Source organism: Macaca mulatta, chromosome 12 (assembly GCF_049350105.2).
Source record: "Macaca mulatta isolate MMU2019108-1 chromosome 12, T2T-MMU8v2.0, whole genome shotgun sequence".
NCBI lineage: Eukaryota > Metazoa > Chordata > Mammalia > Primates > Cercopithecidae > Macaca > Macaca mulatta.
The window spans coordinates 91,282,971-91,309,319 of record NC_133417.1 but is presented as its reverse complement, the minus strand read 5'-3'; the positions used below and the strand labels follow the sequence as shown (position 1 = coordinate 91,309,319).

Genomic DNA, 26,349 nt, shown 5'->3' with positions numbered 1-26,349 from the left:
GGCTTTTCTATCAAATTGTAACTTCCTGGAGATTATGATCAACTCGTCTTTAGTAACATATCTGGATGATCTGAGTTGTGAACAGGTACATTTTGTGTACGTGGTCAATTTGTAGCCCAGCACAGACAATTTACCTTTGAATTATGAGCATTTAACTTCATTCAGTGTAGAAATCTATTTATTTCATGAGGACAAGGGAAAATTTTAAATATGAAAGAAGGGAATAAACCTTCTTAAGCAGGACATAGACCATATCTACCATGTGTTATGAAGTCTAAGAATGGGAAATAAACTGCAAAAGAAAAGTTGAAAGAATAGTAAACCACACAGTGATACATATTTAAGCAAAGGTAGTAGAAGAAAATGTGAAGTAGATTTATATGTGTATAGGTGATTTGGGAAAATAAAGAAAAACAATGTGAGGTATATACTGAAGTTATTAATAGTAAAGTTAACTGGAGCCTAAGGTGAGAGAAAGTGCATGTTCCTGTACCATGAAATAGTGACAAGGATAATGTTTTGCTGTTATATATGCCATTACTTTCTTTGAACTTGCCTGTCGTGTTTTATCTAGTGATAAATTATACAATATTACCTTCATAAACAGCATATGAACTGTGGGGAGCCTCTTTTCTCTAATTATTTGGCAAAATAAACAACTCTACAAGCTCTAAAATAAATGTTGTTTCTTTTAATTCCATGGTTTTAATTGTTGAATTGTAAGCACAAGGTAGAGATGGTATATTTGTTTAATTAAGAAAGTCTGATGTTTGTGAGAAAATAAGAAAATGTATAGCAGTGGCATACGAGTCAATACCAAAGGCTAAGTTTTTCATGACTGAATTGTCTTTGCACATACCATTAAAAACCATTCATTTATCACTTCTTATTTAAGGGAGATAGTTTAAGACACTTTGTAAGTTTTATAAAGTTATAGTTTACATAGTATCCATCTGACCCTAATAAATTTGACTTTCAAATAATGTTTGGTTATATAATTTGTCAACAACTTAATTTTTATTTTTCAGCTTTGAATCCATTTTAGTATTTGGTATTATCTGAATGTTTATATTCCCCAAAACTCACATGTTGAAATCCTCATCCTCAAGGTGATGTATTAGGAGGCGGGGTCTTTAGGAGGTTATTAGGTAATAGACCCAGAACTCTCATGAATGGGACTAGTGCCCTTATAAAAGAGGCTTGAGAGAAACTCCCTAACTCTTTCCACTATGTGTAGTTAGTGTGGGAGGACAGCTGTCATGGGGAAGTGGGCCCTTGCCAGACATCAAATCTGCTAGCCCCTTGATCTTAAACTTGCCAACATTCAAAACTGTGAGAAATACATTTTTGCCGTTTATAAACTACTCAGTTTATGACGTTTTGTTATAGTAACCAAATGGACTAAATTCATAAAATAAATTCAATTAAAGAACAAATAAGAAATCATGAACATAGGAGTGAGAACAAATTGTCACTATTTGATAGAAAGACAAGAGAACTGAAATGGGAGTCAAATTATGTAAATTCTGGTTCCAGACTGACATTTATTATGTGTCCTTTATCTCCCTGGACCCCAATATCCTTCCATTATAAATTAAAACATACATATTAGAAGATTCGTAGGACATAAACTGAATAGTGGTTTAACAAATGAACTTCTTCCTCCTAGTCATACAGCCTCTTTTGCATTTAGAGGTGTCCATGTGACTGAATTATGGCCAATAAAATCTGGTATAAGTAACATACACCACTTTCAGTTCTGCCCCTTAAAAATTCCCACAGGCAAATATGTCTTCCTTTCTCTATTTGCTGAACAGAGAAGACTATAAAGCTGAGGGTCACAAAGCAGCTTTTGCTGACCTGGATGGCTATTGACTGAGTAAAAAAGAAAGTTTTATTGTATGAAGCCACGGAAAATTTGAGATTATTAGAGCAATTACCCTGTGTCACCAATCTGATGGACAAGTATTCTTTTAGTTTTAAATTCTGTAATTTGCCAAAAATCTTTGAGTGAGATTAAAAAAAAGTGTAGAAAAAATGGTCAAAATTGCTGTCCTTGCCTCAATCTTGTTCCTCTCTAATTTATTCTCCTTTGCAGTATTGGAACACTCTGAAAGAAAGTGACCAATAGAATACAATGGAAGAGATGGGATGTGATTTTTAAGGTTAGATCATAAAAGACAGTGAAGTCCCCACCTTGATCTCTTAGATTACTTGCTCTGGAGAAAACCAGCTACCAGGTTATGAGGACATTCAAACAGTTCCTGGAGAGGCCCAAGTGGACAGGAACCAACTTACCAGCACTAACTTTCTAGTCACATAGCCATGTGATGAGTGGTTCCTACTACCCCGGTCAAGTTTCATAATTTCAGGCCTCATCAACATCTGACTACAACCTCATGAGAGACCCTAAGCTGCTGTGTGTCAGAATTCCTGATTCACAGAAGCTGCAATATTTAATTAATAATCTTTGGGGACTGTTTAACTTTTATTATGAGGAAATTCAAACATACACAAAATAGAGAGATTTATGTATGACCCTTCATATACCCATTAGTTAGTTTGAACAATTGTTAATATTTTGCTGTTTTTTTCTACATAGTTACATGCAATTATCAAATTTAATGGAATTAACAATAGTTCTTTACTATCAACAAACTTCATATACCAAGTTTCACATGTTGTATTTGATTTACATTTCTTGAGTTTTTCTTATTCTCTAAAATTTTCCCCATCCCCTTTTTTGCCTTTGATCAATTATAGGTACCAGGTTATATGTCAGATAGAACAGTGTTTCTTACTTTTAATATTTGAAATATGAATTATTCAGGGATCTTATTAAAATGTAGATTATTCTTCAGTAGGTTTGGGAAAGGCCGTGACATTGTATGTTTCCAATAAACTCCCAGATGACACTTGTTTTAATGGTCTGAAGACCACACTTTGAATAACAGTGTTTTATAACCCACTCCAGATGTCATGAATCAGAATCTACGTTTTCCCAAGATTCCTAGTTGATTCATATGCATATCAAAATTTGAGAAGCATTGCTATTAAATGAGAAAGCAGGACCATATATAGTAAGGAAATTATAATTATTTTTACCTTTTCTTAGTCCCTTAAGAGAAGGTTGTGATTTGCCTTTTGTTTATAGTCAGTTTCTGTTCTGATTGGTCAATCTGCTTTTTTAATTGCCTGAAACCCATGTCATCCTGGTTAAGTATTTTGAATACTTCTGTTATTTTTTATATATATATTATATAATTATATATATATATAATATATATATATAAAATAACAGAATTTTATATATATATAAAATTTTAATAGATTGCCAGATAGACATTTACAAGTAACTGAAACTCATAATGAACAATTTTTTTTTCTTGTTGGCAGCTGGTTTTATTATATCTGCTTTTTTTCTAAATACAAATAGACTAATATGTGTTAGTATTAAATCATCATCAGATAATTAATAAGCATCTCCTGGTTTACACAATTATCTCCTAATACTTGCTATAATTCCCTTTCATCAGCCAGTGCTTATAGATAGGCTTTAATTTCCTCAAAACGTTAGAAGAGAATGTCAACTAATGATGAGAAATGTGATTGCATCTCTCTGTGCTCAACACTCACGCAAGTACTGAGTGTTCAGAATTCTCAGTGTTCAGAATTCTCAGTGTTCAGAATTTTTAAATATCAGAAAGAAAGACAAGACGTATCATGGACTACAATAGTGATATTTGTTGAAAAATAGAGTAATTTTTGACATTATCATAGTAAGAACTAGGTAAATCTTAAGATACCTTGATAGTAACAGCAAAGAGAGAATCTTAAGTCTTGTGGAGTATTTAAAACAGATATATTGTTATTTTAAAGCAGAGAATATTTAAAAATAACTAAATTCAAATATATTTATCTTATTTATATTGTTTGAATTTCTTTGTTATAGGTATTTTTTCTTTCCTTTATAGAGAAATTCACTTTTTAAAAATCATATTTTTTCCTGATTTTACATGCTATTACATTTACATATGTCTGTAACCAGCATGTGCAGTTTGTGTGTCTGTGTGTTTTAAAACTTTATTTAGATGATATCATACTTGTAGGCATCATTATGAGACATGTATTTTCTATATTTAATATTATGTTTCTGAGAAGTCTCCACATTGTTCCATACTCAGGAATTATATACATGCTCTACATTAAAGGAGAAAGGTCTGAAAAAGCTTAATGTACCATTTTCAACAACCAACTTGACTGTTTTAGTCCGAAAGAGAAAATTTCAAATATTAAATTTTAGACATTAGGTAAGATGTCAATTAGGGAAGGTTGGGGGACACATTAGAAATCATTCAAGTAAACTTACTCGTTAGGCTGGTTTTGGGGTCTTTTTGATGTGACATTATTAAATTGGGGTGAAAATATACTTAAAACAAATATGTTTTACCTAAGAGTGTGACTTAGGTTAATACACTTTATCATGTTTTATACTGTATATTTCTTGCCCTCCCTTCTATTTTTCATTTTTTGTTGTGTTAAAACTTTAATTTACTATTTATTGTGCTTACAAAATATATCTAATCCTAAATCCCAGGGAATGTATTTTGATCAGTACAGGGAACAATACTGTGACACGTTTATGGATTAATATCATGAAATAATAAATATTTACTAGATGAAATACACAAAACAGTTGAATAGATTTTGCTCAGTCTTTCTTACAATATCACCAAGAGACCAGTTGAAAAATAACAGCACTAAAGTATTTTTTTTTTAGAAAATTTATAATAATTGAAAACAGAACTTTAAGATGAAGTTGCCAGCACAATCTTATGGCATCATCCCTAGGCACTGTCAGTAAGATTGAAATTTTTGATCTCCATTATTATTTTTGACATAGTACCTTCACAGACAGAGCACAGGTAAATAATGTTCTGTAATGAATTCAGTTCATAGTGCCAGTATCTTGAAAGGCACTGTGCACCAGTGCTTCCTATCATATATCAACAGGGGATTACTAGTCTCAGTTCTTCTCATTTTGCTCTGCAAACTCTGGTGTTTATCTTAATCTTTTCTCTTTTTCCTTACCAACATATCTTTTTTGTATCATTCAGGCAATTTTGCCTAGATATATTCTTTGGGGATTACAATTTCTTTTGTATATCCTGGGATCTCTTCTAATAACTAGTGGAAAGGAATTAGGGATTTCAACATTGTTGATTTGTGTGTGTGTGCTAGTCCAATCTAGCAGCAGTTTTTTCATATTCCTAATAAACACAGGAAGAAATTCAGCTTTCCCAATTGCTTGATCACTTTTCAGATTATTGACTCCCAGTAATCAATAACTGGTAAATGAGTTAACTGAGAAAGAAACATCATACTACTTTTTATTTTTGAGGAGGAGGGACCATTAAAAATCAATTAAAATCAATTAAAGATTTTCTAAGTAAAACAGAAAAAATCCTACTAACCATTAAGAAAAGCAAAGTGGAATTCAAATTTGTCTGATAGAGACATAATTATCTTTTATATCATGAGCATCATGTTAAGTTTGTTTATTTTTATGCTGCAAGGATTAAAAATTTAACTATAAAATAAAACTAAATCTTAATTTCTCTGTAAATGACCCATTTTTAAACTTACGAGTTTATTATGACAATGTAATAAGGATACTTTTAAATTATTGTATTTGTTTTACCTTGGAAGTAGGACAAAATTTTCCCTGTACTCCATTCAGGCTACCCTTGGGCAAAACTGTAGTTCATCTCCCCAATATCTTGATTTTCTTTTATCTCCTCTTGTTTTTATTTTGTGCAATAGATCCCTCTCAAGAACTAAAGTTCCATATTTTCTGTTTCTTTATCCCTTCTTTAAAACTTGATCTCAAGAAAACATCTTATTGATTCATTCAAAGTAGCATAGACATTTTTATTAAACTTTTTAAATTTCCATTTTAACACAAGACAAACTTCTAATTTTACTTACACCCATAAATGAAATTAAAATTAGGTATGAGTTGGAGAGGGGGACAACATTTGAGGCATGTCTCATCTTACCATTGTGCATAATATTGAAACTTATGCAATAAATTATTTTCTATTACATTTGTGCTAGATGTCTGTTGTCACCTCAGTACTATCACTACTGCATTCCAAGGCTGGAAACGGGATTTTTCAAGAATGTACTTTCTTGGATGGTTCTGAGTTAAAGGCTCCCAAATTCCACTGGGTCTCCCTTGTCATCAGAAGCAGTTCTTCCCCATTGCCAGAGAAGATTAGCTTCCCTTGAATGAAGAATCTATGATGAGCTCTTTTGAAGTAATCACCTTTCTAGAGAATGCTGATTATTCTAAATCTCAGTCCCACCTCCTCTCATTTTTTTTTCTAGACATTTATTTAGACTCAAGGTCCTATAAGATACAGGAAGATAAATACAAAGTGTGACCTAGAAGAAGATACCAAACTTGACCCAAATGATAAGATTTTGCTGGTTTATGTTAGGAGAAACCTGAAGGTGATAAAGGCATCTGTCTCTTTCTCTCTCTGTCTGTCCTCTCTCTCTCTCTCTCTCTCTCTCTCTCTCTCTCTAATAAAGACTCTAGATTTAATGTGCTGCCTTGAGCACACAGGAGAGGCTCTAACAGTGTGCTCTGGTGGTTGACTAAAACCTGAACCTAACAGTCACTATTGTCAAAGTCTGGGATTTAATTTTCCTCCCCTTGGAAGCTACTAAGTTAGCCTGTTACAGTTTTATGGATACCTGTTACAGTTTCACAGAAGACATAGAGAAATGAGATTTCTGGGCCAGGGTAGGAAACTTTATTATTCACACCATAGCAAGCAGCACGGGCATCATGTTTGCATCATTTCTCCTTATTTCCCAAGTCCCAAGGGATAATTCAGAGGGCCCAAGTGGATGGTGTTCACACAGTGGGTTTGTGTTGTAACTGAAGAACGAGCTTGGTGAATCGCCTATTTTGTATATAGTATGCATACTCTTTGACTGTCAGAAACATTGCCTCATACCTGAAAGTTGGTCACTGAAAACACAATCTTGTCAAATGCTGGAGGTAAGAGCAGTCAGGACCTTCTACTCATGGAATACAAGATCATGCAGTTTTGCTCAGAGTTCATGGCAAATTGCCTTTCCATAAATCCCCTTCACCCTAAATATTCTTAGCTAAACTCACATTTTCACATGTATGTGCACTCCATTGGCCACTCTGATTAATCTGATAAACAGAGGCTAAATCCAAATCTATTTAATTTGTTTCATACGGCGTGTAATTAAGGATACTCTCAACAAAATTTCAAGCAGCAGTTTGAGACCAATCTGCAATATTGACCTCAACTATGCCCCACAAGTTTGTGGACCCAGTCAACTGTTAATAAGTGCTAAGAGGATCAGTAGGTCTCATTTGAGATGGACAAGATGTGATCTAAGGTCAGTCTATTATCCATTATCACCTTCTTAAGGGAGTTTAGAATGAACTGCTGATCTTTGGTTTCATTGCCAATAATTACGACGGCAATAGATGGGACTAAAATCCCATTCCCAAAGGAGAGACGTTCTATGGTCTACTCTCCTCTACAAACAGACAAAACTTGAAGGGCACAGATAACGCCAGTTGGGATTTGATTAATTTGATCTGAATGATCACTGTATTGGTTTGGTTTAGCCACAAAGGCAGTACAATCAAGAAGGTGCAATGTTAATTACTATACATTGCATAACCCAAGGCTGTATGAGTGTCTGGAGAGGCATATGAATTTACCTCAGTAAGATGGAAAAATGGTTGTGTAAGTCATTGTCTTTGTCTACATACAAGTGAGGATCCGTATTCTGAAGCTGATGTTGATGGCATCAGGCACAACAAAATGGTTTAGAACCCATCATGTCTAAATGACATATTGTGTTTTCATAACACATGAATGGGTATGACAAATCCTGCAGCAAGTTAGATTGCCAGCTGCAGCTGCTGCTTGACTCTGAAAGAGCAGGCAAGTGCTAGAAGGGATATTCTCAGCAATTAGAGAATATACCCACATTGGTTCCCTGACCTATTTAGTTAACAAGGAGGGTCAAATTGAAGGCCCTTGTAACTGCCTCCTCTTGCCCTAAGAGTAAACAAAACAATACAACTCTCTTGGAGGGATTTCAAATGTTTGTAGCACAATCAAGTGCTTCCAAGAAGCAGAGATGGTTACTCATATCACATCCCCATTAAAGTTATCTGTTTGTCTTGTGCAGAAGAGAGGCAGAGGTTGAAGAAGGAAAGAGGAATATTATAAACTTAATCAGATAGCAACTCATTTGCAGGTAGTGTTCTGAATGTGATTTCTCTACTTGAGAAAAGTAATTTTGTCCACGCTATCTGGTATACAACTAATGTTTAGGGAAAATTTTTTTTCTTTATACCTTTTAGTAGAGACAATCAAATGTGGTTGAATAACAAGAAAAACTACACAAGTCAAATTTCAGAGAAGAATGGATTCCAAGCAGATACTAGTAAACTGTGAAGGAGTTTAGAGAATATTAGGCAATGTGAAGAGTGGCATGGGATGAAGACTTTTGAGTAGGCTAGAATTTGATGGTTAGGGCTGTTTAGAAAAGAATTTAAGTACAACATTTTAGAGTTCACTTTAAGTATAATGGACAGGGCAGTCGATTGATCTGATTTATGTTTTAGAAGGTACTTTCATCTGTCATGTGTAAAATGGATTGAAGTGGGGCAAGAGTGTTAGGCAGGAGGCAATTAGAAGGTTATTGCATAGTCCAAGTGAGAATTATGTTGGCTTGGACTGAGATGGTAGTAGTGGAGATGCATCAACATGGAAAAATTAGGGAAAGTTTTGGAAAGCAGGGTCAATAGAACTTGATAATGGATTTAAGGTGAGAAACCAAAGGTAACCCTAGGTTTTGGCTTGAGCAAGCCAAACTGGTTAATAGTTTACTGAGCTAGAAGAGACATGAAAGGTGAAGTAAAGGATTGCAGAATGTAGGGAAAAGGTATGATGGGGGAGTAGGAAGACAGAATTCTCAGAGCATATAATATTTGATAATTATTTAACTTTTTTTCAAGTTTTCTTTTAGATTTAGGGGTACATGTACAGGTTTGTTACAAGGGTATATTGCATGATGTTGAGGTTTGGGGTCAGGTGGAAAACGCATCACCCAAGTGGTGAGCATAGTACCCAATAGGTACCCAACAGTACCCAATAGGTAGTTTGTCAACTACCCTCTCTCCCCACTCCTGTAGTCCCCAGTGTCCATTGGTCCCATCCTTATGTTCATGACTACCTAATGTTTATCTCTTACTTATAAGTGAGAACATGTGTTTTGGCTTTCTGTTCCTCTACTAATTCACTTAGAATGATGGCCTCCAGCTGCATCCATGTTGCTGCAAAGGACATGTTTTCATTCTAATTATGGCTGTATGGTATTTCATGCTGGATAAGTACCTCGTTTTCTTGATCCAGTCCAGTGATGGTGGGCACCTAGGTTGATTCCATGTCTTTGCTTTGGTGAATAGTGCTGCAATGGACATACGAGTTGCATCTGTCTTTTTGGTTGAATAATTTATTTGCCTTTGGGTATATACCAAGTAATGAGACTAGTGGGTCAAATGGTATTTCTATTTTTAGTTCTTTGCAAAATCTCCAAACTACTTTCTATAGCGATAAAACTAATTGACACACCCACTAACAATGTATAAATGTTACCTTTACTCTGCAGCCTTGCTAACATCTGTTATTTTTTGACTTTTTAATAATAGTCATGCTGACTGGTATGAGATGGTATCTCACTGTGGTTTTCATTTGCATTTCTCTGATGATTAGTGATGGTGAACATTTTTTCATATGTTTGTTGGCCTCTTGTATGCCTTATTTTGAAAAGTGTCTGTTCATTTCTTTGCCCACTTTTTAATGGGGGTATTAGTTTTTGACTTGTTGAGTTGCTTAAATTCATTGTAGATTCCGGATATTAGAAATTTGTCAGATGCATAGTTTGCAAACATTTTCTCTCATACTGTAGGTTGTCTGTTTACTCTGTTGACCTTTTCTTTTGCTCTGCAGAAGCTCTTTAGTTTAATTAGGTCTCACTTGTCAAGTTTTGGTTTTGTTGCAGTTGCTTCTGAGGACTTAGCAATAAATATTTTTACCAAGGCTGATGTTGAGAAGGGTATTTCCTAGGTTTTCTTTGAGGATTTTTTATAGTTGTAGGTCTTAGATTTAAATATTTAATCCATCTTCAGTTAATTTTTGCATATAGTGAAGGGTAGAGGTCCAGTTTCATTCTTCTGAATATGGCTAGCCAGTTATCCCAGCACCATTTATTGAATAAGGAGTCCTTTCCTCATTGCTTATTTTTGTTGACTGTCAAGGATCAACTGGTTGTTAGTGTGTGGTTTTACTTCTGGGTTCTCTATTCTGTTCCATTGACCCATGTGTCTGTTTTTGTACCTTTACCAATGGCTTTGCTAAGCCATTTTGGTTACTGTAGCCTTGTAGTATAATTTGAAATTGAGTAAAGTGATACCTCTCACTTTGTTCTTTTTGCTTAGGATTGTTTTGGCCATTTGGGCTCTTTTTTTGGTTCTATATGAATTTTAGAATAGTTGTTTCTAATTCTGTGAAAAATGACATTGGTAGTTTGATGGGAATAGCATTGAATCTGTAGATTGCTTTTGGGAGTATGGCCATTTTAATAATATTGGTTCTTTCAATCCACAAGCATGGTATGTTTTTCCATTTGTTTGTGTCAGCTATGTTTTTTAATTTTTTTTTCAGCAGTGTTCTGTAATTCTTGTAGAGTTCTTTCATCACCGTAGTTAGATCAGATCCTAGCTATTGTTTTTGTGGCTATTTTAAATGGAATTATGTTATTGATTTGACTCTTAGTTTGGACATTATTCTTATGTAGAAATGCTACTGATTTTTGTACATTATTTTTGTGTCCTGAAACTTTGCTTAAGTCATTTCTCAGTTCTAGGAGCCTTTCCTCAGAATTTTTAGGGTTTTCTAGGTATACAATCATATTGTTCACAAAGAGAAATACTTTCTCTTGACGACTGTTTTGGTTCAGACTTCCAGTACTGTACTGAATAGGAGTGGTGAGAGTGAGCATCCTTGTCTTGTTCCAGTTCTTAAGGGGAATGCTTCCAGCTTTCACCTATTCAATACGATGTTGGCTGTGGGTTTGTCGTAGATGGCTCTTATTATTTTCAGATATATTCCTTTGATGCCTAGTTTGTCAAGGGTTTTCATATAAAGAGATGTTAGATTGCATCGAAAGCTTTTTCTGCATGTTTTTAGATGATTATATGAATTTTTTTTCTGTTTATGTAATGAATTATATTTGTTGATTTCCATATGTGGAACCAACCTTGCATCCTAGGAATAAAGCCTACTTTATTGTGGGAGATTAACTTTTTGATGTGCTGCTGGATTTGGTTGGCTCAAATTTCATTGAGGATTTTTGCATCTATGTTTATCAGTGATGTAGGCCTGTAGTTTTCTTTTCTTTCTTTCTTTCTTTCTTTCTTTCTTTCTTTCTTTCTTTCTTTCTTTCTTTCTTTCTTTCTTTCTTTCTTTCTTTCTTTTTTTTTTTTCTTGGTTATGTCTTTGTCAGGTTTTGGTATCAGGATAATGCTGGCTTTGTAGAATGAGTTGGAGAGGAGTCCCTCCTCCTCAATTTTTTGTAATAATTGCAGTAGGATTGATACCTACATTTCTTTGTGCATCTGGTGGAATTCAGCTGTGAGTCTGTCATGTTCAGGGCTTTTTTTGGTTGGTAGGTTTTACATTACAGATTCAATTTTGAAACTCATTATTAGTCTGTTCAGTTTCAGTTTCTTCCTGATTCAATCTTGGGAGGTTTTGTGTTTCCTGAAATTTAACCATTTCTTCTAGATTTTCTAGTTTATGTATATAGAGATGTTCATAATAGTCTCTGAGGATCTTTTGTATTTCTGTGGTATTGGTGGTAATGTCACCTTTTTTTCTGATTGTGCTTATTTGGATCTTCTCCTTTTTTTCTTCATTAATCTACCTCCAGCCTATTGATCTTGTTTATTCTTTCAAATAGCCAACCTTTGGCTTTATCGATTATTTGTATGGATTTTTGGGCCCCAATTTCATTCTGTCCTGGACTGAATTTAGTTATTTTTCTTCTGCTGCTAGCTTTGGGGGCAGTTTGTTCTTGTTTTTCCAGTTCCTCTAGTCATGATGCTAGATAGTTAATTTGAGATCTTCCTAACTTCTTGATGTAGGTGTTTAGCACTATAAACTTTACTCTTAACCATGTTTTTGCTGCATCCAAAGGATGTTGATATTTTGTGTTCCGGTTTTATCTCAAATAATTGTTTTTTATTTTTGCTTTAATTTTATTGTTTTCCTGAAAGTCATTCAGGAGCATATTGTTTATTTTCCATGTAAGCATTACAAATGTTGTTGCATTAAATTCTTCTTGGGGTAGTCTGAAGTCTTGAAACAGAGGAAACTTTCATATTTTTCTACACTACCACTGAATGGGGTAATTATCATAAAAGTCCTACAACCAAAATCCTCATCCCCTGATTCTCAGGCTATTATAATTTTTACATGAGATCAGACTAATGTAACAATCGAGAACATATAAAAAAGATGAAAAGTTATAAAAAAGTTTTTTTAAAACATGGAAAAGTTATAAAAAATAATCTATAAATGACATCACACCAATACTCTAAAACTTTGCTAAAGATAAAAAAATTTACTTGGTTTGCCCAAGCCAGAGACATTTTTATAAGGTACCCAAGAAATTAACAGCTATAAAAATAGTGAAAAAATTTTAGATGGGAGCGTAAAACTAAAATCAACTCATTTTCTGGCAGAGTTCTTCCAAAATGTCAAGTCCACAAGAAGGGATGTGTGGCAAAAAGTGTCTTCATAGAGTTGTCTCAGATACCAGCCACTCTCATGCTGACAGTCTTTGTCCTTTTGCTCAGATTGGCTTCAGAAGTGCAAGTATATTGGCAGATGCCTACTCAAGATAGGCCAACGAACCCTGAGGGATATCAGCTGGCTTTTTGTGCTGCACATTGATGTCCTCCAGCACCTCCACGAATGCCTCAACTATGTCAAGTTCTGGACCAGCATGTCTTTCCACTATAATTCATTCCTTAGTTCTAAGAAATCCTCTTTGATAGCATTGTCTGGTTTCTGGAGAGATAATTACAATCTTTTTGAAGGAAAAAACATTCTGTCTGTCTTGCAATATCCAGAAACTTCTGTATACACTGATCAACACCAGTTTGAATTTCTTCCTGATTGGTGCCATTGACATAGTTCTGACTCACCAGAGAAGCAAAGCAAGCCTGAAAATATGACTTCAACTTTTCCATCAAGGTACTATTATAAGGTCTCAGAGAACCTGGAGCTTCCTGAAAAAGCAAAGCCTAGCTAGCTTGGGAGCCCCAGTGGGGGTGTTGGGGGACCCAGTGGCTCCCCAGGGAACACATCACCTGGTGGAGCTGCCATATCTTGAATAAGATTTCTTTTAAATAGGCAATGGAGATGTTAACTAGGCAGTTGAATATGAATCTGACCTTCAAGAGAGTAGTCCAGAACAAATACAGATTTGAGAGTTATTGACCAAAAAAAGGTATTAAAGCCAGGATTTCCCAGAGATAAGGAAAACACAGAGATGAGATGATTTATGATCAAATCTGGAGTACTATGAACAGTTGGAGGTTAAGCCTAGGAGGAAGAGACAAGAAAGAAGTATATTGAGGAATGTAGAAGGAAAGCAGGAAAAAGTTGAGTCATAGAAGCCAAGAAAAGAAAGCATTTCAAGAAGGAGGATATAATCAATTCTTTTAAATGCAGTTTAAATTTCAAATATGGTAGGGACAGAGAAGTGATTTCTGATATTTGATAGCATGGAAATTATAGCAACCTTAACAAGAAGAGTCTTGGAGATGTTATAGATATGAAAGTGGTGGGGACAACTGCAAGTTAAGAAGAAAATAAAAGGAATTTAAAGAGATAAATAGAGCTTAATCAAAACAAAAATGGAATATGCAACAACCCAACAACAACAGCAATGAAACAAAAACATAATTTAGCAAATAAAACATCAAAACAACAAAGCCCCGAAACTATCTTTAGATTACCTTTGAGCTATGTTTTAAAAAAAGATTTTTTGCCACTTATCTTCCTCAAACAGTAACCTGTAGTCCACTCACTCAGCTTTACCTCTACGCTGCTCTAGATTCCACTTCCACTGCTCCTGTAAACTCTCTCCACTGTCACTGATGACTGCACAATGAGACTTTATTCTCTACACTCTCTAAAGTCCTTGAAATACAGTAATCCCTCCTTACTTATAAGGGATGTGTTCCAGGACATTCATTGTATGCCTGAAACCACAAAAAGAAGTGAACTTTATCTATACTATTTTTTATACATCATACCTATGATAAAGTTTAATTTATAAATTAGACACAACAAAAGATTAACCACAATAAGTAATAATAAAATCAAAATATAATAACAATATACTGTAATAAAAGTTATGTGATTATAGTCTCTCTCCCCCCAAATATCTTATTGTGCTATACTTACTTATTGTACTGAACTGTGGTTGGCAGTGGGTAATGAAAATGCAGAAAGCAAAGCTGCAGATAACGGGGAAAATAGTTATTAATTACAGTCGAGACTCCTCCCTTGTCAGCCATGACCTTCTATTACATTGTTTCTCCTTTTTATCATGTTATTCTATGGGTCATCTCTCTTCTTTCCTCCCACAGGTATTGACAATTTTTGTTTTCCTTCAGCATTTATACTTCCATACTAATTGTCCTACTGACTTATGGCTTCAGTGATCCTTCAGTATGAGTGATTCATCTGGTTAAATCTCAATTCACATTCACTTCCAAGTTCTGCACTTATATCTCCAACTTTCATATCAACCCTTTCACTTGGATAGCCTGTAAGCAGCCTGTTGCAACTCTGCTCCTCCTCCAAACTTTCCTTAAGATGAAGAAAGTAAGCTGTCATAAAGATTATGTTTTTTGTATAGCTGGAATTTTTTCCAGGGTCAGAATAAATTTTATAGAAATAGAAACTCCTTTGAAACGTTTCTTAGAACTTTAATGTTTAAATAGAAAACAGTTGTTAGTAGGAATCTTTTACTCCTGCCAAATGCTGAGAGCTATGTAGAAAGCATGCTTGTATAGAGTCATTAATCAAATATTCAAGAAGATATTAATAATCCAAAAATAAGTTATCAGTGTGAATTTCAATTAGAGATAATACACTTAATACTAGAGTAGAAATATAGTTTGGAATGTGAACAGTGGGCATTTAAGATACAATATTTTCATTGTGTCTTCCTGTAAGAAACCATAATGTATACATATGTATATAGCAATTAAGGCAATGATTATGATTGTAACTAATTAATTATATTTACCTCAAGCGCTTAGTTAATGTTACCTGGATAATGATCATGCAAATTATTTTTGTTAATAGGTAGCAGTTTTGAATAAATAAAAACAGTTTTAAGGAGGAAGTGTTATTTAGGAGGCCATTGAAGCACTCATAGGAGTTAGGTAGGAAGCTACAGGGAAACTGAGTGAGCACTGAGGTGAAAACTCAGAATGTCTGCATAAATCTGAGACAAGTTCAATTTCACTGAATATCTGTGGGTATGATAAAGGTGAAGATAAACCTGAGAAAATATTGTGAATGGACTTGAATACCTAGCTCTGAAATGTGACCTTCCAGAGATAGTGAACAACCATAACATTGTTTTTTAGTTGCCTGAAAAATGAAGGGGCACAAATTTTAGAAAATATAATGTGACAGTGGTGCACAAAATTCATTCGTTGCTGGGGAGGAAGGAGGTGAATAACTGGTTTCCTTGTGGTAGTAGTCTGTATGTGAAGAAGGTACCATGACATTGTTGTAGAAATGGCTGTAATTTGCCCAGACCTGACCCTCCCATTTCCCATGTGAAGCCTAGAACTGTGGGGCCAATCAAAGACAAATTATTGCTCTTTGTGCATATCTAAATTCTTGTTCATGGCAAACAAACACAGTCATCATTGGTTTCTAGCCTTATACTGTCCAAGCCAGAAAGCTTATCATCCTCATTTAGAATTTTTGACTAGTGAATAAAAATTTTAACTTTCTGGGAAGCTTAGTGTTTTATTTTTTATGTTATTTTTATAAGAACAAGGGCCTTAGGACCAGTTGACTTGTGTTTGATTTCTCTTTCTTGTGCATATTATGAAAGTCACAATTCTTGGAGGCCACATTTCCTGGTGCAAGATGAGTGAAGGAATACATAACTCAAGGTTTTTAAGATTGTCAGTGAGATAAATTATGTAAAGAATCAAGCTTATTGACTTGCTTATATGGGCAATCAATAAATAATACTGGCTTTCCTCCTCATTATAATTGACCTTTTGCAGAATGGCATTATTGATAATTTCTTTCTTTAAACTCACCTCCGTCTCTCCTCTTCAATAACATCTACTTTTCTGGTTCTTCTCACACCCCTCTTTCCCTCTGCATACTTTTTTGTTTCATTGGCATTTCGTTTTCTTATAAATTGACTTTTTCTAGAGTCCTATTCTCTGCCCTTTTTCCTTTGTACTCTTCTTAGGTAATCTCTCTAATAACCACAATTTCAAACACTATATGAAAAAAGGATGGTTTCAAGTTTTTAGATTTAATAGAATCTGTCTCATATCAGTTTTTCCTATGGCCAGCTAAATGTATACTCCTAGATACTACACAAATATTTAAGACTCAACATATCATCTTAGTTTGTTTCCTTTTTGTCCTAGTCCTAAGCTGCTACAACAAAATATTAGAAACAGGACAGCTTATAAATACTAATTTCTTTTGTCAGAGTTTTGGAGGTTGGGAAATCCAAGATCAAGGTGCCTACAGATTTAGTGTCTGGTGAGGGCCTGCTTCCTGGTTCATAGATGGAGGGCTGTCTTCTCATTGTCCTCACATGTCAGAAGGGGCAGGAAATTTCCCTGAGTTCTCTTTTATTAGGGCACTAATCTCTTTCATGAGGGCTCCATCCTCATGACCTAATCACTTCCTAAAGGGCCACACCTCCAAATACCAAGACATTGGGAATTAGATTTTAACATATGAATTTGGGGGGACACAAATACTCTACAGCCACTTTCTTGTGCAATTTCCTCTTAAATTTTCAGCAAACAGTGTCACTATCAACTGACTTTTCATGACAGTATCCTAAGAATGTGTCTAGACACTTTCCTCTGTCTTATATTCTGTTACAGAAAAATTGTTACCTCCTAAATTGTTTCCAATATGCCTCACTTCTTTCTGAAATGGCCATAGTTCAGGCTTTCTTTCCATAGATTATTATTGTATCCTTCTGACATGTTCACAATGATTCCATCTTTTCCTTCTGCAAATTCTTCCAGAGTCATTTTTCTAAAATACAAATATGATACCCATATATGTCAGGGTAAAACTCAAAATCCTCACTTGATGTACAAGGCCTCTAGGAGTCAAGACTTGCCTGAGGCTTCGGCCTCATTGGTCTCACTAAACTACTGCATATATCAGAGTGCAACATTAAAGCCTTTTTTGCAGAAATGGTTTTCTCTATTTATCGTATTCTTCCCCATCTTGTCTTTAATCTCTATACATCTTTTAAACTGTCAGCTGAAAAGTCAATTATTTAACATTCAGCAGATTCTTATTAAACCCCAACTTAATGTACCAGGCACTGTGCTAGCCAGTTCTTTGTGAATAATTCCTAGACACTCAGACACTTCTCATTCTGCTTTGTTCACGTATCTATTATCAAATTGAATTATCAGGATTTGCATACATATATGCTTCTTTTACTGAACCGTGTGCTTCCAGAGGGCAGACAATTTGTCTTTATCATCTAGGTATTATTAACTCTTAACACAGTCATAGATAATAATTAAGCTCTGAACAAGTGAACAAATGGTTACTTTAAATAACATTTCTTAGAGAGATTGGAAAAAGTATAATTTGACTTGAGCTTAGTAAAATACAAACGTGTTTCCTGACATTCTAAGCCTACTGGGCTAGAAAATGGGTGTTTTAAAATAAATGGAACACCTCAGCATTCTAGTTAATTGGCATGAATAATTTCTGAAAGAAGGTGGAATATCAAATAGCTATCTACTTTACCTCTTTTTAATATATATTGTATCTATTTTGATAGAAATTAGCAATAAACCAAACAGATGTTTACTCACAGATATCACTGATTTTCATTTGGGCGTGGATAATGAGCACTAAGAAGGCAGGTAGAGTTCCCAGAGAGTAATTGATGTTGATGTTTTGTGCTATCATGTGGATACTTTGAAAAAAGAAGAGACGCTAGACTCTCATTACATGCCCAATAATTACAAGCAAGGGCCATGTGGATCAATGATTCTTTAATGAAATGCTGTGTAGTGCACACTGTCATTATTTTATTCTTACAAATAGGAAGCAAGAACGAATGATTCTATTGAATTCATGGACATAAAGGTCTATTTGGATTGTAAACTCAATCTCCTCCTTTTATAAATGAGGGAATTGAAGACCAAAGACATTAAAGTACTAATTTCAGCTGACAAAGAAGAGCTAGTGTTAGAGCCAGGATAGAGGTCAGACATTGTAACTAAAATTTCTTTCAATTGTTTTAAATTGCAGCAGAAGATGATACCTTGTGAACCATGAGGAATCAAGACTGGCATTATATTAAATTTTTTTTTACCTTTTCCTCCTTTTTTTAATTTTAAAATGTATATTTTTAGAGACAGGATCTTGCTGTGTCACCCAGGCTGGGGCTCAGTGGCTCAATCATAGCTCACTGCAGACTTGACTCCTGAGCTTAAGTGGTCCTCCTACCTCAACCTCCTGAATAGCTAGGACTGCAGACATCACATTAATTTTAAACACATTAATCAGTCATTAATTATTTGCATATGTGTATTAATTATATTGTTAATTTTCCATGTTAACTAGCTCAGATTTGATATTAATTTTATATCAAATATTTTATAGATTTTATTTTTTCTTTGTTAGCTCTTGAACAGCATCAAAATATTGGCAGCTTTTCCTTTAACTTTGTGCAGATAACTATGATTTATGGTGTTTAATGCAGTTATTTATCTCAGGCCCCATAGAATACCAGATCTAGACTTCCTGTATTATATTTCTACTGGGTTTCCTATACTTCCTGGGAAAGTTGTTGGAATGAGTTGGTAACAGGTCAGATCCTCAGGAGCTCAGGATTAGAATTCACTAGGAAATTAGTGTGACAAGAAGGCCAACTGATGATCTGGGAGTGGAATAAACAAAGAGAGAGAGCAAAGAAAGGAAAACAAGTGGTAGAACAGAGGAAACAAACAACAGAATAGCAAGGGCAGTATTTAAGGTATTTGAGGAAAGTAAGGAAGGAACTCAGAATGGTAAGGTAAGAAAATTAGGCCTGGAAAGATTGAATAAATTCCTGCTTGTTAGGGGTAAGATATTGTGCTACTCATTTTTCAGTTATCTCATTTAATCCTCACAATTCCAGAACATATTTTCATTTTACAGGTGAGGAAATAAGATGCATTGAAGTTAAGCCATGTGCCCAAGTCACATACTCAGTAAATGTCAGGAGTAGGATTCAAACTTAGACTTGGTATCTCTTCCTGGAGCAGAAGGAAAGGTACATTAAATGTGTCTCAGAATGATAGTTCAAGGCTGGTAAGGGTGGCCTTGAAAATTTAATGCTTCTTAGTAGGTCCTCTATTCTAACTGTATCTTGATTTAAATGGCCCTATAGTGCCGACCTTGGGAACTTCAATGGTTTCCTTACCAAAAGGGCCCTGAAAAAATGATGCAAACTTCTAAATCCTTGGTAGTTGGATTATTGAAGACTTTTTTGAAAGAAGTGAGAGAATTCTCCTTTCATTGGTTGTAGCAGAAACATAACAGTGAGAAATAACAATAATGTAAGACCTCCCAGAAATGAAGGAGCAATAGCTTTTTTCTTCTCTGGCTGCAGAAATCACTGAGTGAATATCAGTCCCAAATGGGAAGGAGGGTGTGTGTGTGTGTGTGGTGGTGGTGGTGGTGGTGGTGGTTGTGGTAGTGGTCCTATTCATCAAACTAGGCTGGGATTTGGAGCCGGATGTGATTGTAATTACACCTGAGCTCTTGATTGTTCCAATATAGAGTATAATTTGGGAGCAAGGTTACTAACAAATTAAATTACACTGCACACAAACTCATTCAAATGCCCAATACCTGCATTAAAATATTTTAAAAATCACAGCTCTTAGGTTTTATTGAAAAGATTAATGTATTTATTATTTACATAAAATAAATATGGCAAGTTACTAAGAAGAAAGTAAAAAATAAGCCAAAGTCTACATAACAGAAATAATCGTTGTAAATATTTGTTAAATAGAATGTATTGTGTCTCTTTGTGTATATATACAGAGAGACAGTAGGTAGGTAACAATAATTTGGGAGCAGGTATGATAATATGCTACATGTAATTTTTAATTAAAATATAACATTTAACATGCATTTAAAAAAAAAAAAAAAAAACCAGGTCTGGTGCGGTGGCTTACACCTATAATCCCAGCACTTTGGGAGACTGAGGCAGGTGGATCACCTGAGGTCAGGAGTTTAAGACCAGCCTGGCCAACATGGTGAATCCCATCTGTCTACTAAAAATACAAAAATTAGCCGGGCATAATGGTGGGTGCCTGTAATCCCAGCTACTCAGGAGTCTGAGGCAGGAGAATTGCTTGACCCTAGGAGGCAAAGGTTGCAGTGAGCGGAGATCATGCCACTGCACTCCAGCCTACGTGATAGAGCAAGACTCTGTCTCAAAGACAAACAAACAAGCAACAACAACAACAAAAACCCACCAGAAAATAAAGTAATTTCTTAATTTCAGGCTTATTTTTTTTTTTTTTGAAATGGTTTTGCTCTGTCGACCAGGCTGTAGTACACTGGTGCAGTCGTGGCCTGCTTCTTACTTGAACTCTTTACCTCAAGTGATCCTCCAACCTTATCCTTAACTAGCTAGGACTACAAGTGTGCACAACCACACTTGACTAATTTTTATATTTTTTTGTAGAAACGGAGTCTAGTTTTGTTACCTAGAATTGTCTTGAACTCTTGGCTTCAAACAATTCTCCTGCCTTTGTCTCCTAAATTGTTGTGACTACAGGTGTGAGCCATTGTGCCTGGCCTAAATATTTGTTTCTTTTTTTTAATCACAAAGCAATATAAATCCCTAGAATATTTCTCTAAGATTAAAAAACATCTAAAAATTTAAGAGAGTGATGTCACTGAATTTCTTAACTACATGTTTTTTTTTTTTAATACGGTTACAGATTTTTAACTATGAATAAGAATGTTAGCATACTTACACTATTCCTCCTTCTCCCCACCTCCCACATACGTAGTTCCTTCATGTTTTCCTGAACTAATTTTATTTTTGCCTTATTTTTCTTAAAAACTTTTAATTTCTGCTATCTTGCTATATTTTATAATATTTATTTTTGTAAACCATCCTTAGTTTATAATAGGAACATGGCAGAATATAAATAAATCATAGATAAACATACTAGAAGTTATTACAATTTAAAATTTTGATAATTCTGACTCATGATTTACCAGTAATTTTTTGGTATGCAATAGTATGTGTAATGGTTACCTCTAGTTCTGTATTCACCATTGAAGGCATGCTTTAGAGCAGCACAGAAGTCTCTTTAAATCAGTATCTACCTCTTCACTAATAAATCTCTATAAATTGTTGTGTCTTCAATTTACCATTAATAAGCAGTAGAAAAAATTGTTTTGCTTTGTTTGGTACTGAAATTCTGTCTTCTCATATAGTGAGGCCATGAGGTGAGTGACTCCCAGTTTGCTATTTTTTAAATTACAGGTTGTTAAGTCAGATCTGCCAGGATCAGGTCCTAAAAGTGCTATTTTTCACACATCAAAATCCAAGTTGAAATACTGGCTTGTTTGTTAAGATTAATTAGCTATAGGTAATACTTGCACCTTGCCTCATTAAAAGAAGGAAAAAATGCCCCACTGTATTCACTCACAAAATTTTAGAAGAAAAGTTAATGATGAATGTAAACAAACTTCATGCAAATACAACATTTTTACCATTTAGGAAAAATAAAAACATGTTTTTTCCCCCCCAAAGTAGAGATAATCACTGATAATGCAATTTGCAGCTGCTTTCTTCATGTGACCTCTGTTTTTTTTTTTTTTTTTTCCCCAAGTATCAGAAAATTGCAAACTTGACCATCTGATCTCAGGTATTTGAGCAGTATTGGTTGTTAAAAAAAATACTGGAATTAGATACATAGTAGCTCTGTCATAATTGGATTTGAACTTTGACAAGTTTCTTAACCCTATGAACCTCAGTTTCATTTGAAAAATGATGGGATTAAACTAGCAGGTCACCAAGTGCCTTCTATTTGTAAAACCTTTGTTCCTAACTGAGCTATATTGAAAATATGAGTGCCCTCTTGAGTGTTCCTATATCAAGTTGCATTGCAACAATTTTAAAACATTTTTTAAACAAAATACGTTGACTTTGAAAAATAAAAAATCTTTGAAAGGAAGTATGAAATGAAAATAAGTAAATAAAAGATATGTTGACTTCCTTTAACTTAAGCTTTAAGGGGTTTTGTGAAATAAAACAAGTATAACTGAGTGTCCAACCTCAACACATCAGTGATCGTATTTCTGTGACAAGAACCACATTGCATCTCTGAAGCCCTGTAGTACTTCCCTGGATTTGTCCCACAGACCAAGGCACATTGTAGTTTTAAACACAGACTGGAAATTTTCAGAAGATTCAGTAGAAGTTATGGACCAGGAAAGATGGATTTGGTCGTAATTCAGACATTTAGTTTATTTGCTCTGACTATTTCTCTAGGCTCCAGGAATATACGTTTTAAATAGTGGCTATTTATCCCATGAAATACCCAAAATTAAACAGTTTAATTTTTAAAAAGCAGTATTTATTTAGAAATTCAAGATTTTTAAAAAATTTGCATATGGTCATGAATAACTTTATCTTCTATTAGATGATCATCATGAAACAGTAAATGAATGTATTTAAATTAATGGGTTTCAAAGATGAGACACAAGCCATGGACTTTCAAAATATATCTTTTAGATTATAAAAATAATTCATGCTAATCATAGAAATTTTATAATTTATAGGAAAGTATAAAGAAACATAAACCTATCAGTTTCATCATCTGGAGATAACTACTGCTCCCATTTTTCTGTAAATTTTTTTTTTCTTTTTTTCCATTCACACCAGCAAAAATATTTTCACTTTAAGCGTCAGTGGGATTACGTTGTATATACAGTTTTTGATTCCTCCCCTTCCCACTCATATCCTTAAATGATTATAAAAAAATGCCTCTAATTGCTACATAATATTCCCGTGTTTTGACCATTCAAATATCTTGCCGGCTTTTAATGATTATAAATACTGCTACAATAAAGATCCTTGCATATAAAATATATTTTTCTGTTTATTTCATCAGTATGAATTCATACAAGTTCTATTAGTCTGTTTTATCAGTCCTCTGCTGATAAAGGCATACCTCAGACTGGGAAGAAAAAGAGGTTTAATGGACTTACAATTCCACATGGCTAGGGAGGCCTCACAATCATGGTGGAAGACAAGGAGGAGCAAATCACATCTTACGTGGATGGCAGCAGGCAAAAAGAGAGTTTGTGCAGGGAAACTCTTATTTTTAGAACCATCCGATCTCATGAAACTCATTCAGTATGACAAACAGCACAGGAAAGATCCACCCCCGTAATTCAATCACCTTTCACCAGGTTCCTCCCACGACACGTGGGAATTGTGGGAGTTACAATTGAAGATGAGATTTGGGTGAGAACACAGCCAAACCATATCATTCCGGCCCTGGGCCCTCCCAAATCTCATGTCTTCACATTTCAAAACCACTCATGCCTTCCCAACAGTCTCCCAAAGTCTTAACTCATTTCAGCATTAACTCCAAAGTCCACAATCCAAGGTCTCATCTGAGACAAGGCAAGTTCCTTCTGCCTATGAGCCTGTAAAACAAAAGCAAGTTAGTTACTTCCTAGATATAGTGAGGGTACAGGCATTGGGTAAATACAGCTGTTCCAAATGGAGGAAATTGGCCCAAACCAAGGGCCCCATGCAAGTCCAAAATCCAACAGGGCAGTCAAATCTTAAGGCTCCAAAATGACCTCTGTGTCTTGCATCTGGGTCACACTGATGCAAGAGATGGGTTCCCATGGTTTTGGGCAACTCTGCTCCTGTGGCTTTGTAGGGTATAGCCTCCATCCTGGCTGCTATCATGGGCTGGCTTCAGTGTCTGTGGCTTTTCCAGGTGCAGGGTGCAAGCTTTTGGTGGATCTACCATTCTGGGGTCTGGAGGACGGTGGCCCTTTTCTCATAGCTCCACTAGGTGGTGCTCCAGTAGAGACTCTGTGTGTGGGCTGCAACCCCACATTTCCCTTCCACACTGCTCTAGCAGAGGTTCTCCATGAGGACCTTGCCCCTGCAGCAAACTTCTGCCTGGACATCCAGGTATTTCCATACATCCTCTGAAATGTAGGTGGAGGTCCCCAAACCTCAATTCCTGACTTCTATGCACACACAGGCTCAGTACCATGTGGAAGCTGCCAAGGCTTGGGGCTTACACCCTCTGAATCAACAGCCCAAGCTGTACCTTGGCCCCTTTTAGTCATGGCTGGAGCAGCAGGGACACAGAGCACCAAGTCCCTAGACTGCACACAGCAAAGGGACCCTCGGCCTAGTCCACAAAACCATTTTTTCTCCTAAACCTACGGGCTGGTGATGGGATGGGCTGCTGTGAAGATCTCTGACATGCCGTGGAGACATTTTCCCCATTGTCTTGGGGCTTAACATTTGGCTCCTTGTTACTTATGCAAATTTCTGCAGGTAACTTGAATTTCTCCTCAGAAAATGGGATTTTCTTTTCTATTGCATTTTCAGGCTGCAAACTTTCCAAACTTTTATGCTGTTTTTCTTATAAAATGAAATGCCTTTAACAGCACCCAAGTGACCTCTTGAATGCCTTGCTGCTTAGAAATTTCTTCTACCAAAAACCCTAAATCATCTCTTTCAGGTTCAAAGTACCACAAATCTCTAGGACAGGGGCAAAATGCCACCAGCCTCTTTGCTAAAACATAAGAGTCACCTTTGCTCCAGTTCACAAGTTCCCCATCTCCATCTGAGACCACCTCAGCCTGGACGTTGTTGCTCATATTATTATCGGCATTTTTGTCAAAGCCACTCAACAAGTCTCTAGGAAGTTCCACACTTTCCCACATTTTCCTTTCTTCTGAGCCCTCCAAACTGTTCCAACCTTTGCCTGTTATGTAGTTCCAAAGTCACTTCCACATTTTTGAGTATCCTTTCAGCCATGCCCCACTCTATTCTTATGAATTTACTGTGTTAGTCCATTTTCACATTGCTGATAAAGACATACCCAAGACTGGGCAATTTACAAGAAAAAGAGGTTTAATTGTACTTACAGTTCCACATGACTGGGGAGGCCTCACAATCACGGTGGAAGGCAAGGAGGAGCAAGTCACATCTTACGTGGACGGCAACAGGTAAAAAAAGAGACCTTGTGCAGGGAAACTCCTGTTTTTAAAACCATCAGAACTCATGAGACTCATTCACTATCATGAGAACAGCACAGGAAAGATCCACCTCCGTGATTCAACCGCCTCTCATCAGGTTCCTCCCATGACACATGGGAATTGTGAGAGTTACAATTGAAGATGAGATTTGGGTGGGCACACAGCCAAACCATATCCAAGTAAACCCTATTTAATAACTTTTAAACTTCTTTACACATATTATGAAGTTTTTTCCCATAATAATTTTAATTTACTAATTCACTAAGTCACTATCACTTTGTTGGATGGAGAACACACAACATACCATACACATTCATTATGAAGATTTTATATATACAGTATATAAAATGCATCTCTCATCTATTCATCTAATAGCTGATGGCAACTTATTTAGTAGATAAGAATATATGAGTAATATTTATTTTGCATTCAGCTGTGTCTTATTTGGGGTTCCACAGATACGGAACTTCAAGTGAGTTTTCTAAAGCAAGAGACTTATTACAAAAGCACTTTTAAAAGAAATCTGTAGGCAGAAGAAGGAAACATTGTTGGAAAGAGAGAGGAAAGCCAAAGAAATACATGGCTAGAGGGGAAGCCTAGCCTTAGCTGATCCCACAGAGAGTTCTGAAACGTAACT

At 35.4% G+C, this 26,349-nt stretch overlaps 1 protein-coding gene and 1 pseudogene across 1 annotated transcript in view; one reads left to right on the top strand and one right to left on the bottom strand.

Moving 5' to 3' along the window:
* The window catches only part of LOC106992658 (uncharacterized), a 377,390-nt gene that overhangs the window by 114,915 nt on the left and 236,126 nt on the right, over positions 1-26,349 (top strand). The window lies entirely within an intron of this gene.
* Positions 12,941-13,652, bottom strand: LOC106992657 (mediator of RNA polymerase II transcription subunit 28 pseudogene; annotated as a pseudogene).